Source organism: Nelumbo lutea, chromosome 1 (genome assembly GCF_056320005.1).
Source record: "Nelumbo lutea isolate HS-2025 chromosome 1, American lotus-T2T, whole genome shotgun sequence".
In the NCBI taxonomy this organism is placed as follows: Eukaryota; Viridiplantae; Streptophyta; class Magnoliopsida; order Proteales; family Nelumbonaceae; genus Nelumbo; species Nelumbo lutea.
This window is the reverse complement of record NC_142684.1, coordinates 105,216,953-105,236,781: the sequence shown is the minus strand read 5'-3', so window position 1 is coordinate 105,236,781 and position 19,829 is coordinate 105,216,953. Positions and strand designations below refer to the sequence as shown.

The window sequence follows — 19,829 nt, the reverse complement described above, 5'->3', positions numbered from 1 at the left end:
TTGTTCCTCCTCTCTTCTCCTCTCTTGTGCCTATCTCTCTCTCTCTCTCTCTCTCTCTCTCTCTCTCTCTCTCTCTCTCTTTTCTCTCTTAGAACAAGAGCTCAATGAGAGTTTGAAATCAGATGTTGGACCCCTTTTCCCTTGGCTTTCTTCTCCTTTTATAGCCTTCTCCTCAACCCCTTTCCTCCTCTAGAAAGTTCTCCATCTAGAAAGTTCTCTCATCTAGAAAGTTCTATAGTGCGGTTCTAGATAATCCAGGCTCGATTTTGACCCCAATTCAATCTGTTTCTATCAAAACTCAAAGCATGAAAGTTCTAAAACTTTTCTTTATCTTTCCAACTCATCTTGAATCTCAATTGGAGTTCGGATGAGAGAGTTATGCCCAAATTACTATTTGGTTCCGAAATTGTCCAGAATTACCCAATTAGCCTTGGTATTCACTTAACGCATCCTTTCTCTCTTCTATAAAGTTTCCCGCCTTTAGGCTCCTTGGGCTGAACTTTGGGCTGCTCTTGATCTGCAAATGGTCCTCCTCATTGCTAGGGCCGAATAGGCTCCATTGGAGAGCTTTGGTTGTGCTCTCTCTTTGGACTTTCCCAAAGAGAGCAGCATGGGCTGCATGGGCCGAATGGCCCTCCTTTGACCTTGCTCCCAACTACGCCATATCACCTTTTATTTGGTCTCCTTTAGCATGATTTTATGCTCTTTTTCCCTAGACTTGTCCCCTTTGACAATTTCCTGAAATCAAGCTAAATTGGGGTAAGAATTCACACAAATCAGCATCAAAACTATGCATAAACACCATAATTTATATGTAAATTGTGCACACATCAAACACCCCCACACTTAAGCTTTTGCTTGTCCTCAAGCAAAGACATAACCCATAAACTGATCATCCCCCCTTATTCTCACCATTTACGGATGAATTTTTAGGAGGAGGATGCATTGAGTGGTCGGGAAACTTGTGTAAGTACTCTGCTCCATTCCTATGAACTACCATTCTTATCACATACATAAGATCTAAGAAAATGTAGAATATAAGGTTCTTCATGCTCCAACATTCACTTCCATTCCTCATGCAAATCAGCACCTTGACCACTAAAATTAACCATTAATATGAGCTTGGTTTCAAATCTATCATTGCATCTATCTAAGTGTTCAACCACATTTTTGGTGTGAGTGCATTTTATGCTCCATCTCATATGGGGCATTTTCTCTTTTTTCTTTCGGTGTGAGTGCATTTTATGCTCCATCTCACATGGGGTATTTTCTTCTTTCTTCTTTTGGTGTGAGAGCATTTTATGCTCCATCTCACACTTTTTTTTTCTTTTTCAGCTATTGAACCTCATGCATTAACAATTCAGATGTGAACTAGCTCGAATTATCATCAATTAAGTGCATTCTACACATGAAGGTAGCTAGGGTTGGTCATGCTGAAAATCATATTCAGCTCCCTTAACCTCATGCATTGTGCTAAGTTGGATCATTCATAAGAATAAATGCAAACACATACAGTGGTCTCCCTCAACTCATTGTATTCCCTCTTTGAATTCACCTAATAAACAACAATGATCTTAAGGGGCTTTCTAGTTTATTTGGTTATGTCATTTCAATCATGTGTGTGTTGGGATGATTAAGGTGCATGGCTACAGCCTCACTCCCCCACACTTAAGATGAACATTGTCCTTAATGTTCCTAGTATTAGAGAGTAACAAAAAAAATCCAGCAATGAAGGTAATTTGCATGAAGATCATTATCAATCAATGAGAGGGGTTAGAGGACTTCCCTGAAGTTTCTTCTGAATACTACAATAATTCTTGTGATGGGAATCCTCTAACTGCTAAGAATCACATAAAACTACAGAGAGAGATTAACAACTTATTTAATTAACATCCGACATAAATACTAACTAAACTCAACTGATATGAATAAGAAAAGAAAAAACAAAAACAAGAGAGTTTATGACTAAAATTTTGAATTGGGTTGCCTCCCAACAAGCGCTTGTTTTTTGTCTAAAGCTCGACCTTCTAGTGAGGTGCTGACCGCTGGCCTAAAAACATCCACCAACCTTATCATCAATGACACCTTTTGAGCTAAATCTGTAATGTGTTCCCGAGACACCCTCAATAGCTTTTCTCTTTGCAAAGGGCTCAAATCTGCTGATATGATTACTGGTAGTGCTGATGGAGCCTCTAAGAAAGCATAGTCTAGAGGTGGAGGGGGTTGCTTCAACTCAAGGGAGGGTGGCTCTTGGGTTGAAGGCTTGCTTATGGGTTATTGGCGAGGTATCCAAACCATCCAACTTGAGACACTCTTTTCCTTGAAAATGTGGATTGGCATTCAGGTATGCTGCCATACCTTGCATCTTTTCATTCTCTTCCCTTACAGCTCATTCCTCTTGTATGCAAAGCTCAAGGGTGATGGCCAACCTGCTAACCTTGTTTTCAGCCTTTGCTTTCTCCTTCACTTCAATACTCCCTGGTAGAGTGCCCGATATGCTTGCTGAAATCAATTGTGCCAACTGCCCGACGTGCTTCTCCAAGTTCTTTATTGTTGCTACCTTATTCTAAAATCTGGTTTCAGCACTAGCTATGAACTTGGTCACCAGCTCCTCTAGGTTAGATTTCTATTCTGGCTTATAGAAGTTTTGGGGGAAGGGCTTCGGCACATGCTAATTTGGCCATGACTGATTTGGGTATCCTCCCCATCCGATGTTAAAGGCACAAGGGTATTGACTGTATTGATGCCTTGGAAAGTGGCCAACAAAGTTTACCGGTTCTCGAGGCTACTTAAATTGATTTCCAACTTGGCATGCAGTGCTGATGTGGCCTCCCCCACACCAATCACAAGTCATGGACTGCACATGCATGGCTTCCATCTGCATTTCATCTATTTTCCTGCTGATTGCACCTATTTGTGCAGATAAAGTTGTATATGTGTCCACATTGTGAAGACCTTGCTGCCTTCTAACTTGTGCTCTTTCGGAATGCCATTGATGATTGGTTGTTGCCATCTCCTCTATCAAAATAGTAAAGAAACTATTGTACACTAATCAAGGAATGTAAGCTATCAAACAAGCAACAATCCTAAGAAAGATGAACTGTTAAACACTAAGAGAGTAGAAATCTACAAAGCAAAGAAATTGAATGCTACCTAACAAGAAAAACTTCAAGAAAAAGAACAATCAGCCAGTTGAAAACTAATATAGACAGATCTAAAATCTGATATACAAGACTGAAATCAAGAAGACTGCACACTACCAAACTGATATACAAGATTGAAACAAGAATAGCAGCCTAAGATTTCTGATTTCAGCAATGAAGAGTAATTTACACAGATCTGAACTATAAGAATTTTATAAAGTACACTGAATTATAAATCAGCTATACTACAAAGGCCAAAACAACAACCAAAGTCTAAAAAGAAAAGCAACCTATAAAGTTCTATCAAATCAGCAATCTATCAACTCAGGCCTAAAGTCAGAAAAGCATAAAACAATGTATACATGTCTGAACTACTACACTAAAGTCAATATACAGAACTCAAATCAATTAACTACTAAAACTATAACTGCTATAATTTCTTCTTTTTTTTTTTTGGTGTGCTCATATCTGATTTTTTTTTTTATTTCAGCACTGAAATCTACTGTGTACAGATCTGAACTCCCCTGTTTTTATGAGCTATATAGACCCAAAACCTAGCTAAACTAGCAGCACTAAAACAATAATCAAAACTAAACAAATCAGCAATAGAAAAAAATAGAGTACTAATATTAGTAATGAAGAATACTATATGCAAATTTGTACAGACCTGAAATCAACTAACAGTTAAAGAAATCAGCAATGAAAATCAAAAGAAATTTTGTTTTTCAGTGAGCTTAGATCTGATTTTTTATTTCCGTAGTGATAGTTAATATATGCAGAGTTGAACTTAAACAACTGCAAAGAACCAAGCAAATCAGTCATAGGAAAATACAAATCTGAACTACACCACAGAAATCAAAAAACACAGATCTGAAAACTACTTTAAATCAGAATTATATCAGATCTATTAAATCAGAAATGGAAGCTATAACAGCAAAAAAATCATATCTGAAATCTGTCAACTCATCCAAGTAACCTATAGAATTAATAAGATATATTCTACAGGAATCTAGCCTAGATGCATTCAACAAGGGGAAAGAAGAAAAGTCTGAAACTACTGAAACTATCTAGATCTGAACTAGGCAAAGCAGTAATAGGAAAATTCAGATCTGAATCATACTACAGATATCAGAAAATACAGATCTGAATCCTACTACAACGGAAAGAGAATTCAGATTAACCTATGCAGAACTAAAAGAAATGATTACCTAAACCAGTAATTGAGTGTGTGCATATCTGAAGAACTACATCTACCAGCTACATTACTGAATTAGAACAGCTATGTATGTTTTTTGTTTTTTTTTTTTCTCTGTGTTCAAATCTGAATTCTGATTTCAACAATGAAAAGTAATGTATACAGCTCTGAACCACACCCTTTTTATCAAATATGCAAGACTAGAATGTAGCTACACTGCTGAAACTAGAAAAGCATAACTAAATTTTTTTCTTGTGTGCTCAAATCTGCGTTCTGATTTCAGCAATGACAGTGAATGTATGCAGATCTGAAGCACACAATTTTTTTTGAAGTATACAGAACAAAAGAAAGCACAACTCCACTATTGAAACTAGAACATTATTTTATGAAATATGCAAGACTATACTACTGAGACTAAAATAGCAATCATCAATGAAGATCAGAAATCATTTTTTTTTCAGTGTGCTTAGATCTGATTTTTTTTTTTTTTGTAGCCATGACAGTTAATGTATGCAGATCTGATCCATACTATTTTTATGAAATATGCAAATTAGAATGCAGCTCTACTACTAAGACTAAATCAACAATCGAAGATGAAGTCGACCATCAATGGGAAAGAGAACTAACTAGATCAACAATGGAGTTTCATGCATACTAATCTGAACTATAATGCACAGAATTGAAAATCAGATTAACAGTGGCTAATAGTTCCTAATATTGCTGCAATAAGTCCTTGGCAACGGCGCCAAAAACTTGATGTATGGCTCATTGCAAAACTAGCAAGTGCACTAGCCACTCAAGTAATAGAGTAGTGAGTAGAGTATCATTCCCATGAGGACTTATGTAGCAATTACTAGTAATAAATCAGTCTACTGTTATCTTATCAGCCAAAATGTAAAACTAATGAAAATCTGAAATTCTAATTACAAAGTCATTTCTAACACATTGGACCAAACACCTTGTATGCAAGTGAGAAGACAAGCTAAAGATGCATAGAAAAATAAATTCAGCAACTAGTTTTCTAGGCAATTCGAGTAGAATAAGATTTAGCATTGGTTTGGTGAAATCCCAAAGCAATGAATAGCCTCTCTCGAGCGCATGTTCAATCTATGCATGAGTGATGATCCTTATATCTCTATCAAGGATCTAATCACCATGCATGCATTCAAATCTAGCAATTCGAGGGCTTCATTTCAGCTGAATGAACACCAACCAAATTGTGCAAGTTATCTCTAACATTGCACTCAATTCGGCTCTTGATTGGCAGATCTGAAATCTTAGAGTCTTTCTCAAGCATTCTAGGAATTCCAAGAAAGATGAACAATTCGGCCAGACTAAAATAAATCTACCTGAATTCTTTCTCAAGTAATTCAGGTATTACAAGTTCATGATCTGAAATCACAGATCTGATTTTATAGAATAGCAGTTCGGATCTCACTATTTCATGATCTGAATTTACAGATCTGAGATTGGAAAATAGCAATTCAGACCTTATAAATTCATGATCTGAAATTTCAGATCTAAGATTTCATAATAGCAGTTCGGCCAACAATCCACAATTGATATTCCAAACAAGAAATTTCAAGATTGAATCTACTTTACTCGAATGAACTTAGAAAACAAATTATAGAATTGAATTTGCATAATACATGCTTTGATTACAGCAAGAAAGGAAAATTTTATGGAGAAATTGCATAAATCTTAGCTGAATTCGAATACCAAATGGTTCAGAAATCAAGTGAGGATGAAACATTGATCTCCAATTGCTTTCTCCCCCTTCGAATTCAGCTTCTTTTTCTCTTGAAGTTGCTTGTTCCTCCTCTCTTCTCCTCTCTTGAGCCTATCTCTCTCTCTTTTTCTCTCTTAGAACAAGAGTTCAAGGAGAGTTTGAAATCAGATGTTGGACCCCTTTTCCCTTGGCTTTCTTCTCCTTTTATAGCCTTCTCCTCAGCCCCTTTCCTCCTCTAGAAAGTTCTCCCATCTAGAAAGTTCTATCATCTAGAAAGTTCTCTCCTCTAAAAAGTTCTCTCATCTAGAAAGTTCTATAGTGCGGTTCCAGATAATTCGGGCTTGATTTTGATCCCAATTCAGTCTGTGTCTATCAAAACTCAAAACATGAAAGTTCTAGAACTTTTCTATATCTTCTCGACTTATCTTGAATCATTTCAATCGGAGTCCGGATGAGAGAGTTATGCCCAAATTACTATTCGGTGCTGAAATTGTCCAGAATTACCCAATTAGACTTGTTATTCACTTAACGCCTCCTTTCTCTCTTCTAGAAAGTTTCCCGCCTTTATGCTCCTTGGGCTACACTTTGGGCTGCTCTTGATCTGCAAATGGGCCTCCTCATTGCTGGGCCAAATAGGCTCCATTGGAGAGCTTCGGTTGTGCTCTCTCTTTGGGCTTTCCCAAAGAGTGCAGCATGGGCTGCATGGGCCGAATGGCCCTCCTTTGACCTCTCGGCTGAGTCTTGCTTCTAGTTGGACTGTATCACCTTTTATTTGGCCTCCTTTAACATGATTTTATGCTCTTTTTCCCTAGACTTGTCCCCTTTGACAATTTCCTGAAATCAAGCTATATTGGGGTAAGAATTCACACAAATCAGCATCAAAGCCATGCATAAACACCAGAATTTATATGTAAATTGTGCACACATCAGCTGTCGGCGACAAACAAAGGAAACTAGTTAGTTATCCAAAGACAATTGACACAACTAGAGGCAACAAGCTCATCTCATGAATATGTTACAGGTTGGTTGAGTAAGTTCTGTTTGAGAAATGCTTTTTTTAACTGATTTTCAATATTCACTAAAATATTTCCATATTGCAGGACTTCATGGGCGGGTTCCATGACAGCATGATTACTCTAGGATCTGACGGTGTCATCAAGCAGGAAAGGTAGTACTTTTATGGTGAGTTATGAAGGATCCTCTGCTAGGTTGGTTGGCAAGTATAATGAGCTCTGTGATTACTCTAGTAGCAAGTTGGGCACGGGTGGCAATCAATCCAATCTGGGCTTCTTGGAGCAATGTTATGGATGTGCTTAATGTAGGTGATATTCATTCAGCATATACTGAAGTTTTATCTACAGGGGATGGTCTTTTGCTTGTGAAGTCACCGCCAGGCGGATGGGAAAAGAGAGAGGGAGGAGAGATGTCTCGTCTACGACAGGAAAGGAAAGGAGGAGAGAAGCAAAACACTTGTTTTGCTTAACTTCAACTAACAGAGATGCGTGGTGCGTGGCGCATTCTTCGCATGCTTAATTTCAACTGCAATAGGGGATGATCTTTTGCTTTCAGAGACGCGTGGCACATCCTCTGAATGCGCAAAACTAAGGGTACCTGGACTGAAGCTGAACTATATGTGACAACAACAGTAATGGCACCAAATAGAAAACCTAAAAAGACATTTTCTGATAAAATATCATGCCTACACAATATTTTTTTTTTTTCTTTTTTTGAGAAAAGGCCTCTCAGGAAAGGGCGTTTGTTCCCAACACCGCCCAAATAAAAGTCACTCATTATAGAGGTGCAACTCGGATTGGCCCAAATTTGCTCAGGCTTCGGGCTATTCCAATTTTAATAAAAAGGAATGCAAGCCTACAAATTGCTTCCCTACCCATAACAAGATGAGTTTTTTGGAACAACCTTCAATATGGCTCCATGATATACTTTTCAAGGAGTTTGAGTGTAACATTATGTTAGTTTGGTTTTATCGAAGTTTTCTATTATTAACCTGTTACATTCCTACTTCCTAGCATGTGTTTTATTCTATGGGTGTTTTGTGATAGGTATTTATCAAAATATTGTCATATTATTGTTAAATCGGCATTTTTTACATCATATTCATCCGTACGCATTGATATTAACAAAAGTGAGTTTTAATTTATGTGGATATCAACAGTTGGGAGAAACTTCACTTTAATACTTCCCCCAACAATAGAGCATTTATTCACTACTATGCTGATGTGGTGCCTAATGGCACCTAGTTGTCAATAAACAATTTACCAAGTACTTTTCTCGATTTTGAAAATAAATCAAATACAAACATTTATTTAATAAATGGAAGCTATACCAAATACATACCTAGACATAACTTCAATTTCATCTGCTTCAAGGAGACTAGAAAGAGCTTCCAACAGTTATGCTTAAAGGATAATCATCTTAGACACCTCTTTCACTGATAAACTCTACCCTAATGACACTCTTACTTACACCCAACAAATAAGACACTTTCTAATGGAAATTCCATCAATGCCTCACAGAATGCGCCCCACACGTGCCTCACAGCACATCCTATCCATCTATTGGTAACACCTCTCCATGTTAAATAGGAAGATGCTCTCAATAGTCAATACATGTGAATGTGCAGTGTGTTTAGCGGCACACTCTTTGGGCGCCGATCTGACATGTTGAATCCAGATCTATTCTTTACAAAATGCCATATATTTATGGAGAGATGTTCCTAATATATATATGACTGCCATGTGCGCCATGTGCGCCATGTGCGGTGAGGTTGGTGTGAGGAACGACCTGAGCAAATCCGATTTCTAGGTTGTTTATCTGTTTACTTAATTGTTTATTATTTTCGTATAAAAACTCAAAGAGGGTGCATATATAATAAAGAAATCATTCACGTAACATGCTAAAAATGAATGGACAACGGCGAGTACAGTTGATTTTATTTTGTTTGTTTCTATCTATTTTCAAAGGAAAGACAACCGGAGGAATTAAGGAACCCCACCATGCGTTTGCTACTCAGGCAGCATTGATCCACCGTCCACGCACTGCGGCATTGCCTATCCTCATCTATAAAAAGTTAAATCCAAATATTGCTTATTCCTTTTTAATATTATATATTATATAGGAAAAATGTATCATGAAAAATTTAAGATTCTAAATATCGATACGCTGGTAGGGGTGTATCAAACAGTATCAGTACTTTTTTTTTTTACTTTTTTTTTTATTTTAAAACCGATTTAGGAGACTGATTTAAGGCTCCTCCACCTCCTGAACCGGTCAGAACCACGATACGCCTTCTGTAGGGGCATATTGGGGTGCTCCCAATACAATACGTATTGGCCGATACGTGTCGGTACTTTGAACCGTGCAAAAAACTATATGGTATTGGAAGAGTTTTGATAAATGTCACCTAATTGGTTATCATCTTTATGATATCGATTGATTGGTCACAAGAAGTTTGGATATTGTGTCTTTTTGGCATCATAGTCAAACCCTATTATATTATGGGATAGAGGTATTTATAGTTCGATTAATCGAGTTATGGGTATATTTTTAAAACAGAACTAGTCTTTTTTGTTTTCGCATTTTCCCAAACCAAATCAATTGGTTAACTGTTTAAATTTAAATATGGAGGTAAATTTTGTTCTCAAAAAATTCCAAAAATATTCTTGAGGTTATTCATGATTTTTAAGTAATATATATATATATATATTATATATATATATATATATATATATATATATATATATATATATTATAATATGGAAAATTCCTTATTAGTACCCTATACTTTGGGCATAGTGCAACTTTGCTCCCCAAACATTAACAAAAAATTAACAATTCCAAATCTTTGTCTGTTCCATTCAAGAAAGTTGGGGTCACATTTGTGTGTGGGCATTCTGGTGACCCCAACTTTCTTGAATAGAAGAGGCAAGGATTTGGAATTGTTAAATTTTTGTCAATGTTTGGATGGTTGATAAAGAAAATTACATGACACTCGAAGGGCATTTGTTTCTTTTTCAAATGCCTCTTAATAGCTGGTTAACAGATAGTTAACGTCAAGTACTGAATTGTCATGTTTTGAAAGTTTGGGTACTAAATTGTCGCATTTTAAAGTTTGGGCACCAAAGTGGCACTAGGCCGAAAGTATAGGGTACTAATCGGGAATTTTCCCTACTATAAAAAGCGTGAATAACCTCAAGGTATTAACTTGTATTTACCTTCACTGAATCATATTTTTAATGCATTTTTTGTTTCTTCCTATCATTAAATTATATTAATTAAATCCATAAATGATAAAATAATAATTTCAATAGCATAAAAACATACACTTTAAAAATCTACCCGGAAAAAAATAGTATTTTCATCTAGGTAATGGTAAGAAATTAAACCATTGTAGGTCAAATGAGCCAATTTGTGACAATTAAATAATAAAATTCAAAAATAGATAAAATACAAAAATATAGAAATTTAAAAATTGGGAACATTTTTAACATCATATATTCGACATATTAAACAATAATAAGTATGATAAATAATAAATGTTTTTAATTATTAATGATGGAAATGGAATGTAAAATTTAAAACCAATTGGAAATAAACCTATTTTCCTATTCACTCTCATTAAATCTCAATTCTAAGGTATATTCTCTCACTAAATTCTATATTTAAGATATATTTTATCATCATTAAATTCTACTAATTAAATCCACAACATTAATTTTAATAGTATAAAAATAAATATTTTGAAAAGTAATTCAAAAATAAAACCCTTTTCTTCCCTCCTGGTGTAAGCAATTCAACCATTTGAGGTCAAATAAGTTAATAAATAATGTCATAATTAAATAATAAATAAAATATATAATACAAAAAAAGAAGTAGGCATATCTATAATAGTGATATTCATTATACTAAAAAAATAAGTATAAAATGTAAAACGTATTTTTATTAATGACAAAAATGGAATGCCAAATTTAAAACCAACCTAGAAATGAAATGATGTCATGATCAAATAATAAAAATTTTTAAATAAAAAATGCAAAAAACCACAAAAAAATTAAAAAATAGAGAAATTTTTTGGTACATATCTAATGTTATATATTTATAAAAAAATAAAATATTGGATACATCTCTAATATTACTATATTGAACAAAACTAAGTATTATACATAAGAAATAATTTTATCAATGATGGAAATGTAATACAAAATTTAATGTCAACTTAGAAATCAAAGTGTTTTCCTTTTTGGGTGGTGGGCTAGTGGTTTGGGTCAAATGAATTAACCGATGATATAAGAGTTGAATAATAAATCTTTAAAAAATAATTATATATTAATTATGTAAAACAAAAATTAAGTGTCATAAGTAAAAAAAAATTATTTATATAATATAGATGAAATATACAATTTAAAACTGATCTAAAAACAAAGCTATTTTCTTATCTAGATGGTGGGTCAATGATCCAACTTTTCAAATAAACTCATAATGCCATAATTGAATAATTTAAAAACAATATAGAATACAAAAAAAAAAAAGTTCAGAATTTTGTCAAAAATGTTTGGGAACATTTATAATTTTATTTATTCACCATATCAAATAAAAATAATTAATATTTTTATTTATGATAGAAATGGAATACAAAATTTAATAATAATTGTTATTGTAATTTATAATTTCCACATGCAATGCATCTGCACATTTACTATAAGTGTTTAACTTTATTTTTAATCATATTATTACTTTTGTTCAAGATTTTTAGAACCAACCCAGAGAATGAACCGTTCAGGAGTCCAGTTCCCAGTCAAACGGTCCAACCATTCGATCCGAGCGGGCGGCACATTCTAACAAAAAATTTAAAAATTTAAAAATAAAAAACGGTCGAAATTGTTTGACCTAAAAGGTTTTGTGCCTCGTTAAACTTTTATTATTTATTTATGATATCATGAGTTGGTCTATTTGACCTAAAAGGCTGAACCATAAATTTTTATTGTTTATTTATGATATCATGGGTTGGCCCATTTGACCTAAAACGTTGAACCATTGACCCACACTTGAATAAGAAAATGGTTTCATTTTTTAGTCAGTTTTAAATCTTGTATTCCATTTCCATCAAAGAAAAATGCTTATATTTAGCATTCTTGATATTGTTTGGTATGATAAATAGATAATGTTAGAGATGTACCTAAACTTTTTTCATAATTTTTTATAATTTTTGTAATATTTATATTTATATTTATTTTTAAATTTTTATTATAACTATGAGAACATTGATGACCCATTTAACACCGATGGTTGAACTATTTACTTGCCACTTAGGCAAAAGGGTGATTTATTTAATTATTTTCCATGGTTTTGAGCATAGGTTTACATTATTAAAAATAATAGACAGATTTACTTTGTAGAATTTATTTGTGAAAAACAAAATATAGTTCAAAGAAAGCAATAACACTTTAAATTACATTTTTTGCCTAAATAGTTAAAAAGAGATTAAATTCATAAATAAGAGAATTTTAATGAAGAAAAAATTATAAAGCTCATTTATATAATGTGCCTTAAATATAAGATTTAATGAAAATTTTGGACTAAATGATTTAAATATAGGACTTAATGCAAGCCAAGGGTATTTTCATGCAAGCCAAGTAATAGGTCAGATTAAGGGCATTTTAATCAAAATAAATTCCAGAATCTATATATAATAATAATAATAATATGATGACGACGTTGATACGTATATTATTAGGGCACATGTTATACATATGGAAAGTAAAAAGTAAAAATATAAATTAACTTTACATAGTAAAATTTTTAACTTTTATAGTTTTATAAAATGCAAGCCAAGGCAAGTATAACCGTGCCACTGCTAAAGATCCCCGTACACCGTCAAAGGCCTTAATACCTTATGGTGGCCTGGTCGGGGAGGTTATTTGACAAAGGTGGCCATCCGTCCACGTTACACAGAGTTTATGATATTTTTCAAACATGGCCCCATCGAGCCTTCGATATCAAGTATCAATCTCTACTACACAAGGCCACAAGCACATTAAAGAAAACGTCTGCATAATAATAGACATTGAGATTAAGAATAAGTTTGTTAATTCAAATAGACTTAGAGACTATCCGTATATGTCAACATGCAGGAAAATAAATCCTTTGTCATCGTTTCATTCCGATTTTCGATGGATCGCGGGGCTTGGGTGTATGCTTATGTGTTACTTGCAGATAACCGAATAAAACGGTCTACGTATTGGATAGCTACTCATCTCCAACCATATCCATGTACCATGTCAGCGACTCTGATGCAGGCTCCCTTGTGAACAATCCATCTCATTTGTATCTTGGGATCTGAAGAACATCCTTCCTTGTAATACCTTGGCGCTCTCATGGCAATTCTCTCAAATTTCTGCATGATCAATGAATTGGATTATTACAGCAACGAATTGAGAAGATAGCATAACATAACAAACTCCTAAACCATGGATGTCTCATTAGAAAATCGGTTCTTAATCAGAATTAAACCTTGAAACCTTGAAAATAGGTCTGTATAAGTCAAATCTTCCCTCCTTACCTACTACCTATGTAACAGAAAGATCAACCAACAGTAACACAGATCTTAATGAAGATACGCATACATGAGAAGGGGCAAATTTTGTGTTTTAATGCTTTTTGGTAATAATAATAATAATTATTATTATTATTATTATTATTGTTATTATTATTATTATTTAGATCTTTGATGGCTTGCGGGGTTCAAAGTCTGAAAGAAACATAAAGGACCCTTGAAAACAACGAGACTTCTAAAAACAATCAGTGGTATAATAATAATAATAATTATTATTTCTCCTGGGTACAATGATCTCATTCATCTCCAGAATGTGTATGCAAGGAGTTCAAAGATCAGAAACTCAGGTATCTTAAGGGACTTTATTTTAGTTGCTCAGTTGTCTGTCGTCCTCCTACAGCCAAAAAGTGGCTTGGTAGTTGGAAGCTATGATACCCGGATACCTGTACAAAAATAACATATCATGTTGGATAACATATCTGAACTGTTTCCAGCTTGTCTTTGCTGTATCCAGGTAACATAGCTTGGAAGCTTCCAATAAAAGAGGACACTGGACCCGCTACCCACAAAATGCTACAGCCACACATCTCAACCATGTTTTATATTTGTATGTCATCATTGATGGAATCATATGTAACATGGGTGGCTTTAGTGTCATGTGGGTAGCAGATCCAGATGCCCAAACCAAACAAAAAAAAAAAAAAGAAAAAAAGCTAAGCTGGTATTGTTCTCTTGGAAGACAGCTGTATTGAATTAGGAAATTTTATAGGAAATAAGGGATTGACTAAGTAGGATCATATGCTCCTATGGCTCAGTTTGGAAGGAGTACAAATATAAATATATACAGTGCAAATAATACAAAATATAAGGTTTTGCATTCAACAAATTTGTATTTGTACTCCTTCCAAACTGAGCCTATGGGACATACTAAGACAGATTCCAACTATGCAGAAAAACTTGTTAATGCACTGTAAGAACTGTCAAGGAATATGGTCCTATTACCCTTCATGATTGAAAGAAAATAGAGAGGGTAGTAGAGCTTACTCTTGCTGTATTTTCCCTATTATTCACGAGATCAGGGTTCTAACTTTCACCTCAAATGTCTCATTCAGGCTAATGCCTACACTAATTGGATACTAAATGGCAAACAAAGTCTAAATGGGTAGCCATGACTGGCAGCTCACAAAGACTTCTAAGGGTTGTCATACAGTAGATTTTTTATAAGAAATATTTTGTTCTAATGTTAATGTTTTCCGTTCTGTTTTGTACCTACATTCCCATGTACAGGGCCTTAGTGTGCATGGCATAGCTTTGTATCTTATTTCTCTCTTTGTCAACGAATTCTATACATTACCTCCAACCAAAAAAAAGTCCAAGTGGGTAGCTTAACTTTGTATAGGGACCACTAATTTTATATTGCAATGTCTAGTTCAGTACCTACAGAAGCTAATAGGATTGTAGATGAACCAGCATGGTATGGGATCTGAAGTGGGCAAGCGAAGTGTTCTTTGGTAAACTGGAGATTTTAGCATCGTAAAATAGGACTGCAAATGGATCAAACTTGAATCAATAAACCTATATCCAAATTTGATCAATTAATATTCAGATTATTGAATCTTATCTGTTGGAATGAGATCAAACTCATCAGATTCAGATATTGTATATCATTGATAAATTAAACTGAAAATGCCTTAGAAAAACAGTTTCTATGCATGAGACTAGAACCTGTGACTCTTTAGTAAACATGTGGCATTCAAATAATGCATATTTAGGGTTATCATCTGAAACTCCCCTTTACCTTTATAACATTCTCTTTAACTTAGCCTGACATTTTAATAGCCTCCAGAGACCCCACTATTATCATCATCTAAACTGTCTCCCAACTATATGGGGTTGGCTACATTAATCATGTTTCGTCGTTCCATTCTGTTCAGTGTCATATCCATCACCAAATTATGAGTGTTTGAATCACTTCTTACTACTACCAATCAAGTCCTTTTTGGTCTGCCCCTAGCTCTACTTGTCCCTTCAATTTGTAACAGGTCACTTCTAACAGGTGCTGAAGTCAATGTCAGTGACCATAACACAAGTAGTCTAGACGTGCCACTTTTAATTTTAATGACAAAACTAACCTTGACCAACTAGTCTACCCTATTAACTAATTCTCATATGATAAAATACACTTGGTTTATTTCTCTCCCCTATTTTATTTATAATATACATACCTTCCTCAAGTCAATGTCAGTGACCATAAAAGAAGTGAGACATTTTTATTTTTTAATGACAAAAACCAACCTTGACCAACTAGTCTACCCTATTAACTAATTATCATATGAGAAAATATCATTGGTTTATTTCTCTCTCCCCTATTTTGCCGCCTATTTCATGTTTACTCATCTCACAAATTTAATTTGAGTGAATGGATGAGCCTGTTTTTGGAATTTTGGTTCAAAGAGTGTAGTTGAATAAAGGGTGTCTGAAGGTATCAAAAAGTTAGGGTAAGTTATCCTTCAAAGAAAAGAGAGAGATTAAAAGAAGGTCAGGGTATAGATGTTTAAATATTATTAGATGGTGAAGAAATAAAAAAAAAAAAATTATTAGATGCAAGGTTCAAAATATCGATACGCCCGATACTCCGGTAGGGGCATATCGGGTGTTTCGATACCTTTTTTTTTTACTTTTTTTTTTCAAAACCGGTTCAGGGGAGCTGGTTTAGGCCTCTTCCACCCCCTGAACTGGTCAGATCCCCAATACACCCACTGTAGGAGCGTATCAGAGGGGTCCCGAAATGATACGTATCAGCTAATACAGGCCGATACGTGTCAATACTTTGAACCTTGATTAGATGGTGGATTTGAATTCTTAGGTAATATCAAGAATGGGATTGCCCAGGGACCAGGGCCGAGCTGTAATCTGAAAAAATTTGTTCTCATTTGTATTGTTTTATAACCCCCATTTATAGAGAAATATTGCTATGGGCCGCGAATAGGATCCCGTCACGGGTCGGTCCACGGGGAAAACCTCCTGTTTTCCCTTGTTCCTCCCTTTTCGTGAAGAACCTATCTTGGCGCCTTAATGGTGATTTGTCCAAGAGATCACCTAACTCTCCTTGCTCTCTTTCTTGACTGAAATTTTTTATGATTTTATTCAATATTCTCAACTCCTTAAATGGGAGATTACAAGAGATAAGAGTCCTACTTTTAGGAAGACTCCTTGTTAATTAAGAAGACTCCCTACTAATCTATCCTATTGAACTGATAAGATAAGATAAGATAAGACTCCCTTAATCTATCCAACTGAACTGATAAGATAAGATAAGACTCCCTACTAATCCATACTACTGAACTGATAAGATAAGAACACTGAATAGATAAGACTCCTACTAATCCCTACTACTAAGACTCCCTACTAATCCATACTGCTGAAAGCACTAAATTACTACTGCTGCTGCACTAAATTACTGTTGTTGCTGCCGGCGTCCACATCATTATTCCCCTCCTGGACTACGAGCTTGTCCTCAAGCTCGAATTCAGGATGGGTGTCTTGAAACATAGTCAAAGGAATCCCGGATAGGTGGAATGATTTTGCCCTCCTGGATCGGGCTCCAATGAAGAGGGTTCATCCTCAGACAGCTACAGTGAAATACCAAGATTTGACCATGCGTAGCTCCATTCTTTGTCACGGGCAACTGCAGCCTTAAGGTACTTCTAAGATGTCTTGAACTGTAGAGTACAAAGATTGTGAACGCCAGGCTGGTGCCACTGAATTGCATCATTTGGATCCTCTTCTATTGCCTGCTTTAGTGTGTACAGAGCTCGCTCTTCCTCTTCCGTCAAATCATTATCTCCAGTTTCAAACGTTGCTGCAATTTCGTGCTGAGCCTTGTGAACCATGGCAAATCCTGCCCATGCTATCCGAAGCTCAATTGTTGCAGAGTCCCCTTCTCTAAGAATTGAAGCCATTTCATTCGCAGCCCATGAAAGTTGTTCAATGGGATCTTGAGACCTTTCTGCATCCTTGATACAATGAAGCGCAACAGCATATCGAGTTGGCATGCAATTAGGCTCCAGTTTTGTTGCCTTCTCCAGGCACTTTCCAGCACTTCTATGATCACCAGCCACATAGTATGCATTAGCAAGATTCACCCAAATATGTGCAGCCCTAGGATCTGATCTGATTGCAGCTAAAAAACACTCTTTTGCAACATTTGCAACCACAACATGAGCATACAATCTCCTTCACTAGCGATGACGACCTTGGAGTAGTTGCTCTTATTCTTCTTTGAACTCTCGTAGATGGAATCCTCGATGACACCGGATTCCTGCTTAATCGGAACATTTTGGGTGTTGTTAACCTGCGCTAGAACGACCTGCTACTCACCGGACGATTCTGCCATGTCTGGTCGACGGTCGGTTGTGGTTGCAGCCCTTTCCGGGTTCCTTTCCTTGCTGGAAAAGTACAACTCCATCAAGCGCCTTAATTCCACGAGTTTGTGCTCCAGATCATGAACCCTAGACGTCAATTGCTCAAAGTCACCCATGACACCTTGCTCTGATACCAAATTGTCATGGGCCCGCGAATAGGATCTTGTCACGGGTCGGTCCACGGGGAAAACCTCTTGTTTTCCCTTGTTCCTCCATTTTCTTGAAGAACCTATCTTGGCGCCTTAATGGTGATTTGTCCAAGAGATCACCTAACTCTCCTTGCTCTCTTTCTTGACTGAATTTTTTTATGATTTTATTCAATATTCCCAACTCCTTAAATAGGAGATTACAAGAGATAAGAGTCCTACTTTTAGGAAGACTCCTTGTTAATTAAGAAGACCCCCTACTAATATTCTTACCCAATTTAGCACTCGAATCAAAATATTCCGATCTGATAATGCAAAGGAATATTTTGAAAAGAGTCTCTCCTCCTACTTTGATATCTTTGGAGTTATTCATCAGAGTTCCTGTTCCTACACTCCTTAACAAAATGGAGTGGCGAAAAGGAAAAACAAACATGTGGTTGAGAGGAGCCTTCTTTTTGCTTCCCATGTTCCTGTTAAATTTTGGGGTGATGTTCTTACAACTACATAATTGATAAATCGGATGCATTCTCGGATTCTGGGGTTTAAAACTCCCTTTAGCTTGCTTTTTCCAAATGAAGATTTGTTTTCTCTTCCTCTCCGGGTGTTTGGGTGCACTTGCTATGTTCATGTTCACAGTCATCAAAGACATAAGTTTGAGCCTAAAGCACACAAGTGTCTTTTTGGGATAATGCCTCCACACAGAAATGGTATTGCTGTTTTGATCAATTCGTGGCACTCGCTTTGTTTCTAGAGATGTCACATTTGCAAAGTCAGTTCCTTTCTTTGGTACTTCTCTTGAGGGGGAGCATTCAGACGAGTTGTTTGCATTGTCACCATCTATTCCTCTATTCCTTCCTTGATCTCCCTATTGCCCTTCACAAAGACAAACTGAAATGCACAGCTCATCGTATTTCCAAACACCTGTCCTACAACCTCCTTTCCCCCTCCTACTATTCCTTCCTTGCCTTTGTTTCCACACATGTAACTCCTCGGTCTGTCCCAGATGCCTTGTCCAAACCAGAATGGAGAGATGCTATGATGACTAAACTAGATGCTTTGCATAAGAACAATACCTATGAAATTGTGGATTATCCTGAGGGAAAGGAATCGGTTGGTTGTAAGTGGGTGTTCACTACTAAGTATCATTTTGAAGGTACTGTTGAGAGATATAAGGCCCGTTTGGTTGCTAAAGGATATACTCAGATGTATGGTATTGACTACTTAGAAACTTTTTCCCCAGTAGCCAAGATTACTTCAGTTTGGGTTTTGCTATCTTTAGCTGCTACTTTTGACTGGCCTCTTCATCAATTTGATGTAAAGAATGCCTTTTTGAATGGGGACCTAAATGAAGAAGTCTATATGTCTTTACCTCCAGGGGTGTATGGGAAGGAAATGCAAGAAAAGGTTTGTAAACTGAAGAAGTCTCTTTATGGCCTTAAACAGTCTCCTAGAGCCTGGTTTGACAGATTTCGGGCTGCTCTTGTTGCTTTTGGATACACACAGACTCAGTCGAATCATACTTTGTTTGTTAAGAGGAGAGATTCCTTAGTGACCCTCCTAATTGTCTATGTTGATGATATTGTGGTTATAGGAAATGATACTCAGGAAGTTGTTCATCTCAA

General features: G+C 35.7%; 1 protein-coding gene across 4 annotated transcripts in view; it reads right to left on the bottom strand.

The window, feature by feature from the left end:
* Positions 1–13,118: 13,118 nt before the first annotated feature.
* The window catches only part of LOC148876571 (Pentatricopeptide repeat (PPR) superfamily protein), a 24,156-nt gene continuing 17,445 nt past the window's right edge, over positions 13,119–19,829 (bottom strand). For all 4 annotated transcript variants that reach the window (XM_088968198.1, XM_088968252.1, XM_088968307.1 and 1 more), the window contains one exon: positions 13,119–13,478. The gene's annotated coding sequence lies outside the window, so the exon portion shown is untranslated. The remainder of the gene's footprint in view (positions 13,479–19,829) is intronic.